Below are 15255 nucleotides of genomic sequence, written 5' to 3'. Positions count from 1 at the left end.
TGGCAGCCCTGCCACTCTGGACACCAACCAACCTGGCCAATATGGATGGAAAGGCACTTGATGATTATAAATTAAGGCCAAGACTACAAGAACACAACCAGGTCCAAGTTACTGTCCCCTGCAAACTCAAGTAGAGCTTAAATAACCACTGTCCACGATGTTACCTCCTATATTTCTTTTCTCGTCCAGAGCTTGCACTTAGTTATGGACAAATGTGTCCAGTGGTCTTTTATTTGAACAGTTACTGCATCCACACCATCACAGGTCTGACCTCAGGCTTCTGTGTTGTTTTTATTTTAAATGTTGACTTCATTGAATTTTCACGGGATGTTTGCCAAGGACATATATCACAGGTCAGGAACACATCGATTTTTAAAAATCCATTTTTCTGAATGGTAGAAAGATTAGTTCTTCCTTCCTTCCTTTCTTTCTTTCTTTTTTCTTCTCAAATTGTATTAGTGATTGGGCCAGCATTTCCTGAAGAGCTCCTACTGGCAGGGGACTCAAGACACCAATGAGCTGCCCACATAGCTGCCCAGGGGCCCAGCTTCTAGTCATCAAGATGCTAGTGACTTTATCACAGCTGTAGATCATCTGAACAGTGACTGCTGCTCTCATGCACCTATGCATTTATTGATCAAGATTTTTCTTTACGTGTAGGTGCACAAGTGTGTGTGGATGCCCGTGGAAACCAGAGAAGGGTCCTAAATCTTTTGAGCTAGAGTTCTAGGTGTTTGCGAGGTGCCTAACAGAGGTGCTGGTCCTCATGATTGAGCAGAATGCACTTGTGCATTTTAACCAGAATTTTCCATGTCTCTGTTCACACAGGCTGAATATTCCTCAGCACTGTCAATAAAAACTAGCTGCTCCCTGCTTTTTAGCCCTGTATCACATCACCCCGGGTCTAACTCCACATCACTCCATCCCACACTGTTCCACTCACAGGTCACCAGACTTTCCACTGGGAATGATAAGGAAGTAGTTTCCCCTGGCTCCTTCCTGCTTTGTGTCCTAGTTTGATAACCCAGGTGAAAAGTTACATTATCTGCCAGCGTTGAAATTTTTACTTCTGACATCAGTCTTGCTCTGTGGGAAACCTGGGCACCAGGAGTTACACTTTTTTTTTTTTTTTTTTTTTTTTTGTCTTGTTTTGGTTTTTAGACTTACCTTCACTGTACTCCACTGGGTTGATTATGTTTGTTCTCTGAAGTGGCCTGGAAGTCAGCACCTTTAACTTTCTAATGTTAGCTCTCTGTTGTTTGGCACACATGTGCAAACTTTGGCTGTTCCCAGGGTCCAGGTTAATTTTTTTCTCTAGTTTCTCTTTGTTTCCTTTCTATATGTTTGTAGGCAGTGCATGTGCATCTCTCTCTCTCTCTCTCTCTCTCTCTCTCTCTCTCTCTCTCTCTCTCTGTGAGTGTATATGTACATGTGCACATGAACATGTGTATGTGTGTGTGAGCATGTGCAGGTACATGTGTGTAAGGGGTGTCAGAGGACAACTCTAGTGGTTGGAATAGGAATGGTCCCCATGGAGTCATGTGTTTGTGAGGGGCAGTGACCTGTGCCACCAGACAGAAGAACTGGTAAAGTAAGTAGCAACATTCAGAACCCCAGTAAAACTCATGATAAAACTCACAATTGGGAATGGCAGGAGTTCGAACTAGCGCCTTACCAGATTCCTGTCCTAGAGCATGTGACCACGACACCCCCACTAAGAGCACCGTGGGAACCAGTCATGTAGCACAGAGCCTAGAGTTCTCCATGCTAATGAGCTATCTCCCTGCAAAAGGGGTATGTTTCTCATCCACCATGAACAAAGCAGTTTGGATAAGAAAGGACTGTCTCCATCAGAGACCACCATGAAGGGTGGGGAGGGGGGAGGCCTTTGTCATACAGAGCCAGGAGTTTAAGAACCACAGTCCCCACTGTTTCTCACTGGAGAAACACGGGCTGGGGCCCCCATCTTAGACTGTGTTTCATCTCCCCTGAGTGGGATGCAGGCACCCCAGGAGCCAGCACCTGAGCAGCGAGAAAGAAACACAGACTAGTGGCCTGCATTTCACCTCCCTAAGTGGTGTTCTGACAGCCCAGCGGCCAGGTGGTGAAAACCTCAGACCTACATGCTTGAATGCTTGGCCCACAGAGAGTGGCGCTATGAGGAGGTGTGGTGTCTTGGAGGTGTGACCTTGTTGGAGGAAGTGTGTCACTGTGGGAGCCAGCTTTGAGGTTTCCTATGTTTAAGCCACACTGAGTGCAGTGTACAGGCTCCTGCCGTCTGCAGTTCAAGGTGTAGAATCTTGGCTCCTCCAGCACCATGTCTGCCTGCAGGCTGCCATGCTTCCTGCCATGATGATAATGGACGGAACCTCTGAAACTGTGAGCCAGCCCCAATTCAATGTTTTCTTTTGTAAGAGTTTCTATGGTCATGGTGTCTCTTCACAGCAATGGAAACCCTAAGACTACAACCTCTGGTATTATTCCTCAAACACAGTCCATTTTAATACATATGTATTAATATATACATGTATATATATGTAGATAGATAGATAGATAGATAGATGATAGATAGATAGATGATAGATGATAGATAGATGATAGATAGATAGATAGATAGATGATAGATGATAGATAGATAGATAGATAGATGATAGATGATAGATAGATAGACAGATAGATAGATAGATGATAGGTAGATAGGTAGATAGATAGATAGATAGATAGATAGATAGATAGATAGGTAGATAGATAGATGATAGATAGATAGATAGATATGTAGGTAGGTAGGTAGATAGGTAGATAGGTAGATAGATAGATAGCTGATAGATGATAGATAGATAGATAGATAGATGATAGATAGATAGATGATAGATGATAGATAGATAGATGATAGATAGAGATAGATAGATAGATGATAGATGATAGATAGATAGATAGATGATAGATAGATAGATAGATAGATAGATAGATAGATAGATAGATAGATAGATGGGGTCTCTCATTGGCTCAGAACTTGCCAAACAGATACACTGGCTAGCCTTTAAGCCCTGGGAACCCACTTATCTCTGACTCTACCTTTTCATGTATTCTGGTGATTAGACTCAAGTCCTGGGATATACAAAGTAAGCACTTTACCAACTAAGCTATTCCCAGCCCTCCACCCCAGCCCAGCCCTCCACCTACCCCTTCTTTTTTGAGGCACGGCTTCCTGTAGCTCAGACTGGTCTGGAATTTGCTATGTAGCTGAGAATGACCTTGGATTCCCGGATTTTCTACTTCAACCTCCAGACAGCTGGGATTACAGGTATGTGCCACCACACCCAGTTTATGTGGCACTGAGGTGGAACCCAAGTCTTCATGCATACTAGGCAAGCACTCTACCAACTAATATACATTCCCAGCCTCTTGCATAATTATTTTCCACCAACACACACACACACACACACACACCACAGGTCAAAGTCATTTGACTTACTAAGAACTAAAATTTAACTGTACTTGCTCATCTTCTGAGCCTACATTTTATTTTCCTGGTATAATTGTACCAGAAATCCTGGTGCCTTTATTCAGGTTGCCAGAAGGCAGAGATATGGCTGTGTGACTTTCACACCCTCCAGACTCATGAGAGTTCTGATCTACACTTCTTGTTTGTCCATCTCACAAGCTGGGCTGTCTTCGTACCAAGCTCTTTCACCCCCACAGACCCCTGTCCACCCTTCCAGGGCTCCTCTGTAAAACTCTTACTCATTTATTCACTCTGTCTCCTCCTCAGTCTTCTTTGCCCAGTGGAGTCCCCTCCTGGTTTTACAATATCTTGCCAAGCTTGCTAGCACACACCTATACTCCCAGGACAGAGGCAGGGGCAGGGGCAGGGACAAGGGCAGGGGCAGGGACGGGGCAGGGGCAGAGGCAAGGAACTCAAGGCTGTCCTTGAGTTCAAGAACAGCCTGCGCTAGCCAGATCCTGTCTTCGTGATACATCTATCTCTTTAGTACCATTGTGTGTCCGTGAACCCTTTCTAACTGGGACTGAGGTCTCTGCTAACTGCTCTTGTCATTCCTCTTCAGGGACATGGACTCTGCATGTGCGTCACTGGCTTCTTTTGCTTCTGGCATTAAACTCTCTTTGTTTTCCTTTGTTTTTTGTTTTTCAGAACAGTTGGTGAGGGCATCTTCCATACTTCCTGGTGTCCTGTGGGTTTGTTCCCTCAGTTCTATCTCAGGCTTGAAAGATGGTGGCTTAGGTTAGACCTGAATCTTCACCCCACTCTTTATACTCTGGTTTCACACATCAGTCTGATTTTGTGACAACCCTCCCTTCCCCCATCCCTCCTAGGTTGATTTCCTAGTAAATTTGGCACTATACAGCCACCATATAAGATCCAGAGGCCAGACGTCCAAGCGAGGGAGTGGTAGAGCCCTGGAGCCGAGCAGCAGCCTTAGCATTCCTTAGCGAAGGGTCTGTGTCACTTTACTCTGCCTCTCAGTCACAAGGCATTCTCTCCTGTTCCTCAGTCTCGGTGTCCCATTCCCCTTCTCCTTAAAAGGACACCAAGTGCTGCTCTTAGGACCCACCCTCTAACTCTGTGCCACCATATCTTAGCTTGACCACATCAGCCAAGGCCGATTCCAAATAAGGTCACCATCCCAGGTGCTGGTTAAGACTTGAGCATTATGTTCTGGGGGGACACAATGTATCCGACTCCATCCCTTTCACACTTTGTCAGATTGTCAGATTTGTCTTTATCGTAGACTATTTCCAGCACTTAAGAGAGCAAACAGGGGCAGAAGGATTAAGAATTTAAAGCTATCACCAGCTAAGCCAGAGCCTAACCTTGCCTCAAAACCAAGCAGAAAACACAAAAACCCCCAAAGCAAAAAAAAAAAAAAAAAAAAAAAAAAAAAAAAAAAAAAAAAAGTACATTTATTCTGCTTTATCTTACATCTTATTTATTTATATTTGGGTGGGTAGGGGCACATGTGTGCCATGCTAAGCCTGTAGAAGTCAGAGGTCAACTGAGTTGGCTCTCTCCTTCTATCATGTGGATCCTGGGGATGGAAGTCAGAGTTCTTCAGGCTTGGTGGCACGTGTCCTGACCTCGGGTCATCTCCTTGGCCATTTCTCCCTTTTAACAATTTTTCTTATCAAATTTGGGGATATTTTTCTGTGTGTGCCTGTGTATATGACATGTATTTGTATTTTTGTGTATCGTTTATGTGTATGTCCATATGGTGAGTGTGGTTTGTGTGTAATGTGTGCAACCATGTATTTTGTACTGTGGTAGACAGGTGTCTGTGTCTATGTGTATGTGTCTGTATTTTGCCTGTATGTCTGTGACTTGTATATGTGCATTGTTATGTGTTTGTATGTGCTGTGTACATTGTTTGTATATTGTTGTTTGTATGTAGTGTGTGTGTATCTATGTATGTGTGATATGTGGTATATATTGCTGTGTGTCAGTGTGTGGCTGTGTGTCTGTCTGTGGCTGGTGCCCTGACCCCAGCTCATGGTACATGGCTAATAGAATCTATGTCTGCCTTCCATGTCTTTTTTCCCTTGACATCAGTTTTGGATCTATGATAGAGAAATCGAATTCTTGGCTCCATCTTCCTCTCATGAACTTCACTTACAATCCTACATTATATGAGTTCATAATTTAAAAGCCACATCTAGCTGGGCAATGGTGATGCATGCCTTTAGTCCCAGAATTCGGGAGGCAGAGGCAGGCAGATCTCTGAATTCAAGGCCAGCCTGGTCTACAGAGGGAGTTCCAAGAAAGTCAGGACTACAGAGATACCCTGTCTCAAAAACCAACCAAACGAACAAATGAACAAACCATACTCATCTATTACCACACCCACATAAACATAATGTACCATGTTTTTCTGAGACATCTATGATATTCTGGAGTGTCTGGTCACCCCTTCAGCCATGTTTCCCAGGGGTAAGAGCAGGAGTGATTTCTTCCTCCAATCGAGCTGGTGTTCCTATTTGAGTTGGCTGAATAAGGGCCTTGATGCCCTGGTCTTAACCCCCAGATGCTTAGCACTGCAAAGAGGCTCTGCAGATGGCAGATGGAATCAAGCTCAGGAGCTAGGAATGGTCCAGGATCTTCATAAGAGAATCTTTGTGAGGAAGAAGCAGGAGAGGCAGGCTGGGACTGGAGATGCTTCAATGGAAGTAGATAGGAGAGATGCTGTTACAGCTTTGTAATGGACAGAGAAAGGGTCTGAGACATCGGAAGGAAGGGCAAAGGTCCTGCCTGGGGAATGACAATGACCGAGGAATAAGCCCACCTGCACCAGGATAGATCTAAAAAGAGAGAGGGCACCAGGCTGAGGCTCCCATGGACCCCTCAGTCCCTTCCAGCTGGGGCTAAAGACTCCTGGGGACCCTCTCTCGGCGAGCCTGGTGTCAGCCCGCTGTCAGTCTACTGCCATGCCCAGAGTATGGGAGAACAAGGGGTTTGTGTTACACCAGGAGGTCTGTGGTCATTTGTTACAGCTGTCATAGATAAACAAAGTGGTTTAACAAGTGTAGGTGTCACTACAGGAGCCATGTCTGTTCCGGAGGAGGGAGGGGACCCTTTGGGGTTGCTCTCCTGTCCCTCCTCAGAGGTAAACTCTTCATAAATAAAACATTGTTCTGTCTTCTAAAGTGTGGTGGACCCAGAACTAAGGACATGCTAGGCAGACACTGTACTGCTAAACTGTACCCCAGCTCTTCATTAAACAAACAAACAAAACCAATCAAGGCTGGGGTCAGGTGTGGTGGACATTTAATCCTAGCATTTGAGAAACAAAAGCAGTCAGAACTCCATAGGTTTGAGGACAGCCTGGGCTACATGGCAAGTTCCAGGCCAGCTGTCCCCAACATTTGGGGGTGCAAGGCAGGAAAATCTTGCCTCTGAGGACAAGCTGGGCCTCAATCATCCTTTTTTCCTCCAACACAACGTTGTCTCTGTGAGTTAGGGAGGAGGAGCAGGGATACACTAACACAAGATGTCAAGTTGAGGTCAGGCAAGGTGGCTCAGGAGGTAAAGGCCTTTGCTGCAAAACGTAATGACTTGTTCTATGCTAGGGACTCACATAGCCGGAGGAGAGAATCTTCTGTAAGCTGTCCTCTGTGGGATGCGCATGTGCCTACACTCGCACACAGATGGACAGACAGACAGATAAATGGGATGGGGGAAGACAGCAACCAAGTAGGTATAAGCTGACCCACACGGGGTAGCCCTGGAGAGAGGGGAAAGAGGGCACCAGACTGAACCCCAAACAAATACCTCTCAGCCCTTTCCAATTGGGACTTAAGACTCCTGGCCAGGGGTGGGGGCAGGGGGCACTGCTTCAGTTCCCACTTCTGACATGGACCAAGCCAACCTACCAGGACCAGGATCCAGGCTTCACTGGGACAACAAACAAACAAACAACCCCTATCTGCAAACCTGATGCAGGTAAGCAGCTTGCCTTATGTGGCTTGTCTCCCCCACCCCTTCCACCCTTGACCACAGCCCCTCCCCCCCCAGGACCTGCCTTCAACGACCCCTGCCTGGGTTGGGGTGGGGAGTTGTTCATCTCCCACATAGTGTCTGCTTCTACCACGATCTGCACCTACAAATGGCTGGGCTGCATTGGGTTCTACCCCTCGCTCACAAGAATCTGTCTTTCACACTACAAGGCCCTACAGCCTGTCCTTCCGATGTTCCTCACCTGTAACATTGCAGCACCAAGATTACTAAAGTCAGGAGAGGGACGGGAGTGTGTGTGTGTCTTCTTCCTCTAGCACTGAGGCCACTTCTCTGTTCTCTCAGAGTCTCAGGAAGTGTACACTTGCCAGCCACATGCTAATTGTCAGGGACAAAGAGGACCTCTTCCATGGCTATGGGTCCTCTTGTGCCCCCAGGCGGCCAGCTGTCCCAGAGAAGCACCAGGTCCCTTAGAAGTTGAACCTGGGGTCAGGTTTCATCTCCCTCTAGGGAGCTGGATACAGATTGCAGTGTGCAGAGGCTTCAGTGGCCCTTGCTTCCTGTAGGGACTTTATTCCCCACCCCCCCACCCCCCCTACCCCCCCCACCCCCGGTGAACAAGCATTCCTTTCTTTTGTTTGTTCTTGGTTCTGGAGTCCCCATCCCGCAAAAAAAAAAAAAAAAAGTATTTTAAAACAGAATTGTTCGGAGATTTCAAAGCCAAGGCCAGCACCATCACACCCTGCCTCTGCCCCCACTATAACAGTAAAAACTGTGTAAACTACACTAGGAAGTTTGGAAAGCATATAAGATTAAATCCACAATTGCTGTATGATGGCAAGGGCTCTAGTGGCTTATTTCCACTCAACAGAATATTCATGTTTATGTCAAACACCTGAGTCTCCAAAACCTGACTTTGCACTTAATGTTACACCAGCATTGAGTTCCTCTCTGGTCTTTCTTTCCATTCCTAAAGGCTGTGTGAAATTCCATCGCACAACTGGAACCCTTTGCTCACTCTCCCAAGACAGCCTAGCCTTGTCCTTGACGTGGATAGACACGGGGAGGGGGTTGTCTACCAGGTCTCAACACTGCTGCGGACGCCTTGATCTGGAAGAGATGCTGGTTCCTTGCCCTTTTCAATCCCAGGAGAGATAAAAGGTTTGCAGTCACATTCTCCACCTGACTGAGGAAAAACAGAGGGAAACGACTGGCCTTCACAAAGTCATTTGGTGAAGAAGTAGAAGACTGAGTAACCAGCAAAGACCCCAGGAGCCAGGTAAAGAGGGTGAGGCATGTGGAAAAAGCCAGGTAGAGGGTGTGGCTAGTGGGAGGAGTCAGATAGAGGGCGGAGCTGGTAAGAGGAGCCTGCAGCTCTGCTCAAGGAATGATCCCATAGGGCTCTATCCTGACCCCCAAGGGGGATCTATCTCATTTGGGGCATTTTTCCTCCCTGCTGAGCTGTCCCAAGAACAGTGACAAGGGCATTGTCTTAGTCAGGGTTTCAATTCCTGCACAAACATCATGACCAAGAAGCAAGTTGGGGAGGAAAGGGTTTATTCAGCTTACACTTCCACATTGCTGTTCATCACCAAAGGAAGTCAGGACTGGAAGCCAAGCAGGTCAGGAAGCAGGAGCTGATACAGAGGCCATGGAGGGATGTTGCTTACTGTCTTGCTTCCCATGGCTTGCTCTGCCTGCTTTCTTATAGAACCCAGGTCTACCAGCCCAGGGATGGCACCACCCACAATAGACCCTTCCTGCTTTGATCACTAGTTGAGAAAATGCCTTACAGCTGGATCTCATGGAGGCATTTCCTCAGTGGAGGCTCCTTTCTCTGTAATGACTCCAGCTTGTGTCAAGGTGACACAAAACCAGCCAGCACTGGCACTGTGCCATATATCTCCAGTCATTCCCAGGCTTTTCTCCTGCCCAGCGCCTCTGCAGTCATTGCTCTGAGGGGGCCCTTGATCCCACTGACAGAATAGGAACATGGCTGTGTGACTGGGAGCTCTTGGGAACTGGCTCTAAAGTCTATACATTCACACGCACGCACAGGAAAGTAATCAGGAAGTCTTTTCTGGGACCCTCTATGGTCAGAAGTGAAATTGCCTGGTTCAGGAGGAGAAGTCCAAACACAGTGCAGGTGGCTTCTTCACTTTTCTTAGTTCTCACAGAGCTTCACCCCAGCACTCTTGTTATCTCCCTGGGAGCACAGGCTTCTCCAATCCTTAGATAATTCAGTTGGGCCCAAAATAATCAGGAAGTAGTCCTTGTTACAAACCCCAGCTAGGGCAGAAATTACCAGAAGAATTTTCTCCCAGCATAAGGGTCACACAAGTGACGGGGACAGGGGGTGCACAGGATGGCTGCTCTAGTCTGCTATTGGCTCACCGTGTCCTATTGGAGGGACCCTAGTCTGCCAGTTGACTGAGACCCATACTCAGACCCCTTGTGGCCGAACTCCTTGGCTCTCATTGCCTTCCTTTCCCTGGGCTCTGCCCATCACTTTCCCCTGCAGACTTACTATGGAGGCCCATCTGGTTATTCCTTAGATCCCAGAGCTGAGCTTAGCAAGGCTGCAAAGCAATTTCAGTTTCTCACAGGGAATATTGACTTTTTATACTATTTTACCAAATGGCTTTTTAGCCCAGTCTCAGCAGTGTAGCTGAGTCCTGGACATCTCCTGGGGCATGGATGTCTCCAACCCAGTGCTGTACTATCTCAGCCTCCAGGTTCAGCGAACTAAGAATGCCCAGAAGGTTTCTGGTGTGCTACAGGAGAGAAATCTATAAAGATGCCATGGCTTAAGGGACAGAGAAACTGGGACAGCTCCTGGGGATTGGAGAGACAGCACAGGAGACCATCAGTACAGCTGTGAGGTCTGAGGAGGAGGAGTCAATGGCTGCTTTTGAACTTGTAATATCAGGGGAGTCAGGGACCCCAAGAGGCAGTGAGGCAGATAGGTGGCTAATGAGAGGTAATCTCTGATGGCCATGGAGCCCTGACAGAACAAGCAAATGGAAGCTGCTAACGAACCAGTAAGTAAGCAACAAGGAAACATAGTACTGGACCGCCCGAGTTCATTCTCCTGTCTCCTGGCTTCTTCCTCCGTTTTCAGGCAGGACTGGTGACATGCTTTCTAAAGCTGAAGTATGAGCACCCTTGGGGGAGAGCATGAAAGTACTTCTGAAGAAAGACCCCATAGGCTTGCTCCCAGCCCATGGAGGGGCCGTCTGTCCTCACTGCAGTACAGTTCACATCTTTATCTGGGGTCATCCTCAGTGCTACCTACCGTTGTGACCTCATAGAACTCCTTGAGTGACATAGCTTACTCTAGGGAGTGGAGAGAGTCCATGAATGAATGCTCTATGGGCATCTAGTTTCCCTGAGCACAGATCAGGTGGAATGGTCGGGTAGAGTGCTTATCCAACATCCAAGTTTCTCTTCCTTGTTTCCATTAGAAGAGTGCCACCTCATTCTGGGCTAAGGTAGACCAGATGTCCCTCTGACTGTGACCTCCTCCACATTCTCTCTCCATATCTAGTCCAGCTTCTATAACAGAAGAGTGAATTGGAAATGTAAGGGTGCTTTGAAAAGTCAGTTGAATGGTGTTTTGCTGGGGCAAACAAGTGGAGGCACATTTCACTGAAGTGGACACAGGTGAAAGTCTAAGGCAGACTCATGAAGGAGCGTTTAGCTGAAACAGACACAGTGAAAGGATGTTATGCTAAAACAAGCATGTGAAAGGACACATAATAAAGGATTCTTAGCTAACAACACACATGTATTGGTCTGCCTTACAGTGTGTAGTTGAGCTGTATTTGTTGTGACTCCACAGAGAGGAATGCATCAAAAAAACTTCTGGTGGATATAGGCCAGAAGCTGCTGCCTTAGTTCTCTTTCCCATCTTGCAAGATGGTGGGTGAAAAGGCAGAGAAGCCTGATACAAAGAAAAAGAAATCTGCGGCCAAGAAGGCTGGCGGGGATGCTCCTGCCTCCAAGACCCGGCCCCCTGGTGCAGCCAAAAAGGGTAACCCTAAGGTTAAAGGCGAAGCCCCACTGCAGCCGAAACCCTGTCCTGGTTAGAGGAATTGGCAGGTACTCTCGATTGGCTGTGTATTCCAGAAAGGCCTTGTACAAAAGGAAATACTCAGCTGCCAAGACCAAGGTTGAAAAAAAGAAGAAAAAGGAGAAGGTCCTTGCTACTGTCACAAAAACAATTGGTGGGGACAAGAACGGTGGCACCCGGATGGTGAAGCTTTGAAAAATGCCTAGGTCTTATCCTACAGAAGATGTGCCTCAGAAGCTACTGAGCCACGACAAGAAGCCCTTCAGTCAGCCCGTGAGCAGGCTGCGCTCCAGCATCGCTCCTGGGACTGTCCTGATCATCCTCGCCGGGCGCCACAGGGGCAAGAGAGTGGTTTTCCTGAAGCAGTTGGGCAGTGGCTTGCTACCTGTGACTGGACCTCTTGCCCTCAACCGAGTTTCTCTACGCAGAACACACCAGAATTTTGTCATCGCCACCTCTACAAAAGTAGATATCAGTGAGGTTAAAATCCCCAAACACCTGACTGACACTTACTCCAAGAAGAAGCAGCTGCACAAGCCCAGGCATCAGGAGGGCGAGATATTGACATAGAGAAGGAGAAATTCGAGATTACAGAACAGCAAAAGGCTGATCAGTAAACTGGACTCGCAGATTTTGCCACAGGTTAAAGCCTTTCCTCAGCTCCAGGGCTACCTGTGATCTCAGTTCTTGCTGACAAATGGGATGTATCCTCACAAACTGGTGTTCTAAATTGCTAACAACTTAATCAAACAGCTTCATGGGTTAAAAAAACAAACAAAACAAACAAACAAACATACAAAAAACTCCTGGTGGTGTGCTACAGTTTCTTGCGACTTTCAAGGACCCGGGCTGATTGGCAGATTGATGTCATCTGAGACAGACACGTGCTGAGGCAAGCTCTGTGGAGGACACGTGATGTTTGGAAGGCCTTTAGGACTCACTGGACAGTGGCAAAGGCTGAGTTAGGCTTGCGTGTAGAGCTTGCTGTGAAACACTTGTTGGTCTCACCTCTTCACTGATCTTCATTTTGCTGAGAGAGGAACAGCTGAGAACCTCTCCTGGTGTCCCTCTGGGTCACTCCTGCTGACTCGAGCCAAGGCCTGGCTGTCTTTACTAGGTAATGCCACCACTGCTGATTCCTGTTTGCTAACCCAACTCTACCCAAACTGGACTGCTGGTGAATCTGTGAAGTGTTTGCAAGTTGGTAGAGTTGCTGCTGCTGACCTGTGAACTGAGCTGCCGATTTCCAGACAACACAGACGGAGGTGCTCCAAAGAACCTTTCTACACAGGTCCACTTATTCCACATTCTTTCTTTCCTGCTACCTCTGGTGGGTGATGGGCTAAAAAGGAAATTAAAAGTTGTAAGAACCATCATTAAAAATAGGTTTTGAAAAAATTATAGGTACAAATTAGTGAAAATTTTGGAATTTTGGGAGAAAACATAGGAATAGGGCTGGAGAGATGGCTCAGTGGTTAAGAGCACTGACTGCTCTTCTAGGGGTCCTGAGTTCAATTCCCAGCAACCACATGGTGTAATGGGATTTTTACATCTGTAAAGGGATCTGATGCCCTCTTCTGGTGTGTCTGAGGACAGCTAAGGTGTACTCATATACATAAAATAAATAATTATTAAAAAATTTTTAAGTTACAGAGAAATATAGTAAAAAATTTGGAATTTTAGGAAAAATCATAGGAATATTTTAAGAATGTGTTTTTGCTTTAACCCCAAGTGTGGGGGTGTAGGGCTGCTGTGGACTAACTTAAACAACTGACTGATTTACCTCATGCTCTAGCAGAGGCATGATTCTGTCAGCTGAAAAAAGCGTCTGTGATGGTGTGATGTTTGGAATTGTGGGGACTTTTCAGCGGGTATATAAATACTAGCCCCCAAAAGAAGTTGGTTGTTGTTCATTGCTGTTGTGTTGAGTAAATTTTACTTTTTTTTTTTTTGTTTTTTCTTTAAATCCCACTTAGATCATATAGTTCCCAAATAAAAGACACAAAAACCTTTATATTTATAATAAGTCTGTAGCGCTGGGCAGATATCAACCTGCTATTCCATTTTTGTCTACTTTCCTGTCAATAACCCAAGTTATCACTGGACGTGTTTCCCCTTGGCCACTCTTTCTCCAACAGGCAGGTTCTGATGGCCATGTGCTCCTGGGACTATTTCCTTCTAATTCCTCCATGCTTCCCTCTCACTCTCCTGAGACCCCTAAACCCAGAATCCTTTGCTCTGTCCCCTCTCTTCTGCCCAGGCCAGGCTGTAGGCATCTTTATTAACCAATCATGGATAACTTGGGGGCAAGGTTTGCACGGCAAAAGCTGGCCTAGGTAAGGACCTGCTGTCCTGAAGCAACCAGATCTTGGGGTACAGAATTTGGCATTTGACTACGAGCAGCACCAGCCCAACCTCCTACACTGATGGTCACAGTTCGTTAAGTAGTCATGTGCAAAGAAGAAACAACAAGAAGCAATTAGGTATCCTGACTGCAAAGATCAATGTTGCTCCAGGGAACTCAATGCCCCGAGCAGCAGAAAGTTGTCTAACAATAACTTTACCCCATTTCTGACCCTTGAATTTATCCAGGGATGTCTTTCTTTTTTCTGTCTGTCCTTTTTCTCTCTCTTATCTAGGGTGAAAAGGGGGATGCAGAAGGGTGGAAGAAAGAACTCACAACGTTGTCAAAAGACAGCTACAGAGGGGAACATCTTTACACCTGAGCACAAGACTTCCATGAAGACGTGCTAGCATCTTCTGGTTGTCCTGCTCCCCTGACCCTCATATTTGGGTGTTTGTGTAATCTCCCAAATGTGACCTGAGAATAAGAAAAGATCTGAGCAGAGAAGCCTGGAGCACACAAATGTATCTCTAATGATCACCTCAGGAGCAGTATCTGATGAACAACATAGTTGTGGAACACAGAAAGTGATATCCAGACCATAGCCACCCATTGTTGCAGGATATTTGATCACACTGTGATCCTGAGATTGTGTGATCAAAAAGAAAAACCTGACTAAAAATAGTTATGGTGTGGTTTAGCCTTAGCACACACCTTTAATCCCTCTGGCTGGAATAGAGGCATGCCTTTCATCCCAAACAGTGAAGGTAAAGCTAGTTTGAAACTGATGTCTAATTGAATGGCAGATAAAGTGATAAATCAGAGAAAGATTTGACAGAATAGGATATGCCCAACTCTCATGAGAGAGGAAAGAAAAACTATTTAAGAGGGCACAGAAAGGGGAAAAAACGAGGCAATTTTATCAGGAGAGTTTTACAGAGACAGGTAGAAGCTAGATACAGGTGACAACCTAATGAGCCAGAGAATGGAAAGGAGTCAGAACATTAGAAAATATTGTCAAAGTATGTATGAGGTCAAGCAACTCGAGAGAGAGGGGGAGAGGAGAGGGAGGGAGGAGTATAACTTTAATTTTTTTCAAATCCTACTTTTAATGATGGTTCTTAAAAGCGTTAACCTTCCTTGTAGCCCACCACCCACCAGAGGTAGTGGGAAAGAAAGAATACGGGGGAAGTGGACCTGTTTAGAAAAGTTTCTGGAGCAACTCCCATCTGTGTTGTCTGGACAACAGCAGTTCAGGTCACGTGTTAGCAGGTAGTGGCAACTCGATTCACTTGTAAATACCACACAATACACCAACAGTCAGTTCAGTAGAGACAAGTTGGCAACAGTGGTGACATGATCAGCAGAGAGACA

The 15255-nt window shown here is 46.3% G+C and overlaps 1 pseudogene across 1 annotated transcript; it reads left to right on the top strand.

Annotated features, from left to right (window-relative positions):
- Positions 1 to 11383: 11383 nt before the first annotated feature.
- On the top strand, positions 11384 to 12266 carry LOC308433089 (large ribosomal subunit protein eL6-like; annotated as a pseudogene). Its single transcript has one exon. The product of its transcript is annotated as a large ribosomal subunit protein eL6-like (transcript).
- The last annotated feature ends 2989 nt before the right edge of the window (positions 12267 to 15255 follow it).

The sequence above is a fragment of the Micromys minutus genome (assembly GCF_963924665.1).
Source record: "Micromys minutus genome assembly, chromosome: 19".
NCBI lineage: Eukaryota > Metazoa > Chordata > Mammalia > Rodentia > Muridae > Micromys > Micromys minutus.
The sequence above is the reverse complement of the archived record's forward strand: the minus strand, read 5'-3'. Positions and strand labels throughout refer to the sequence as shown.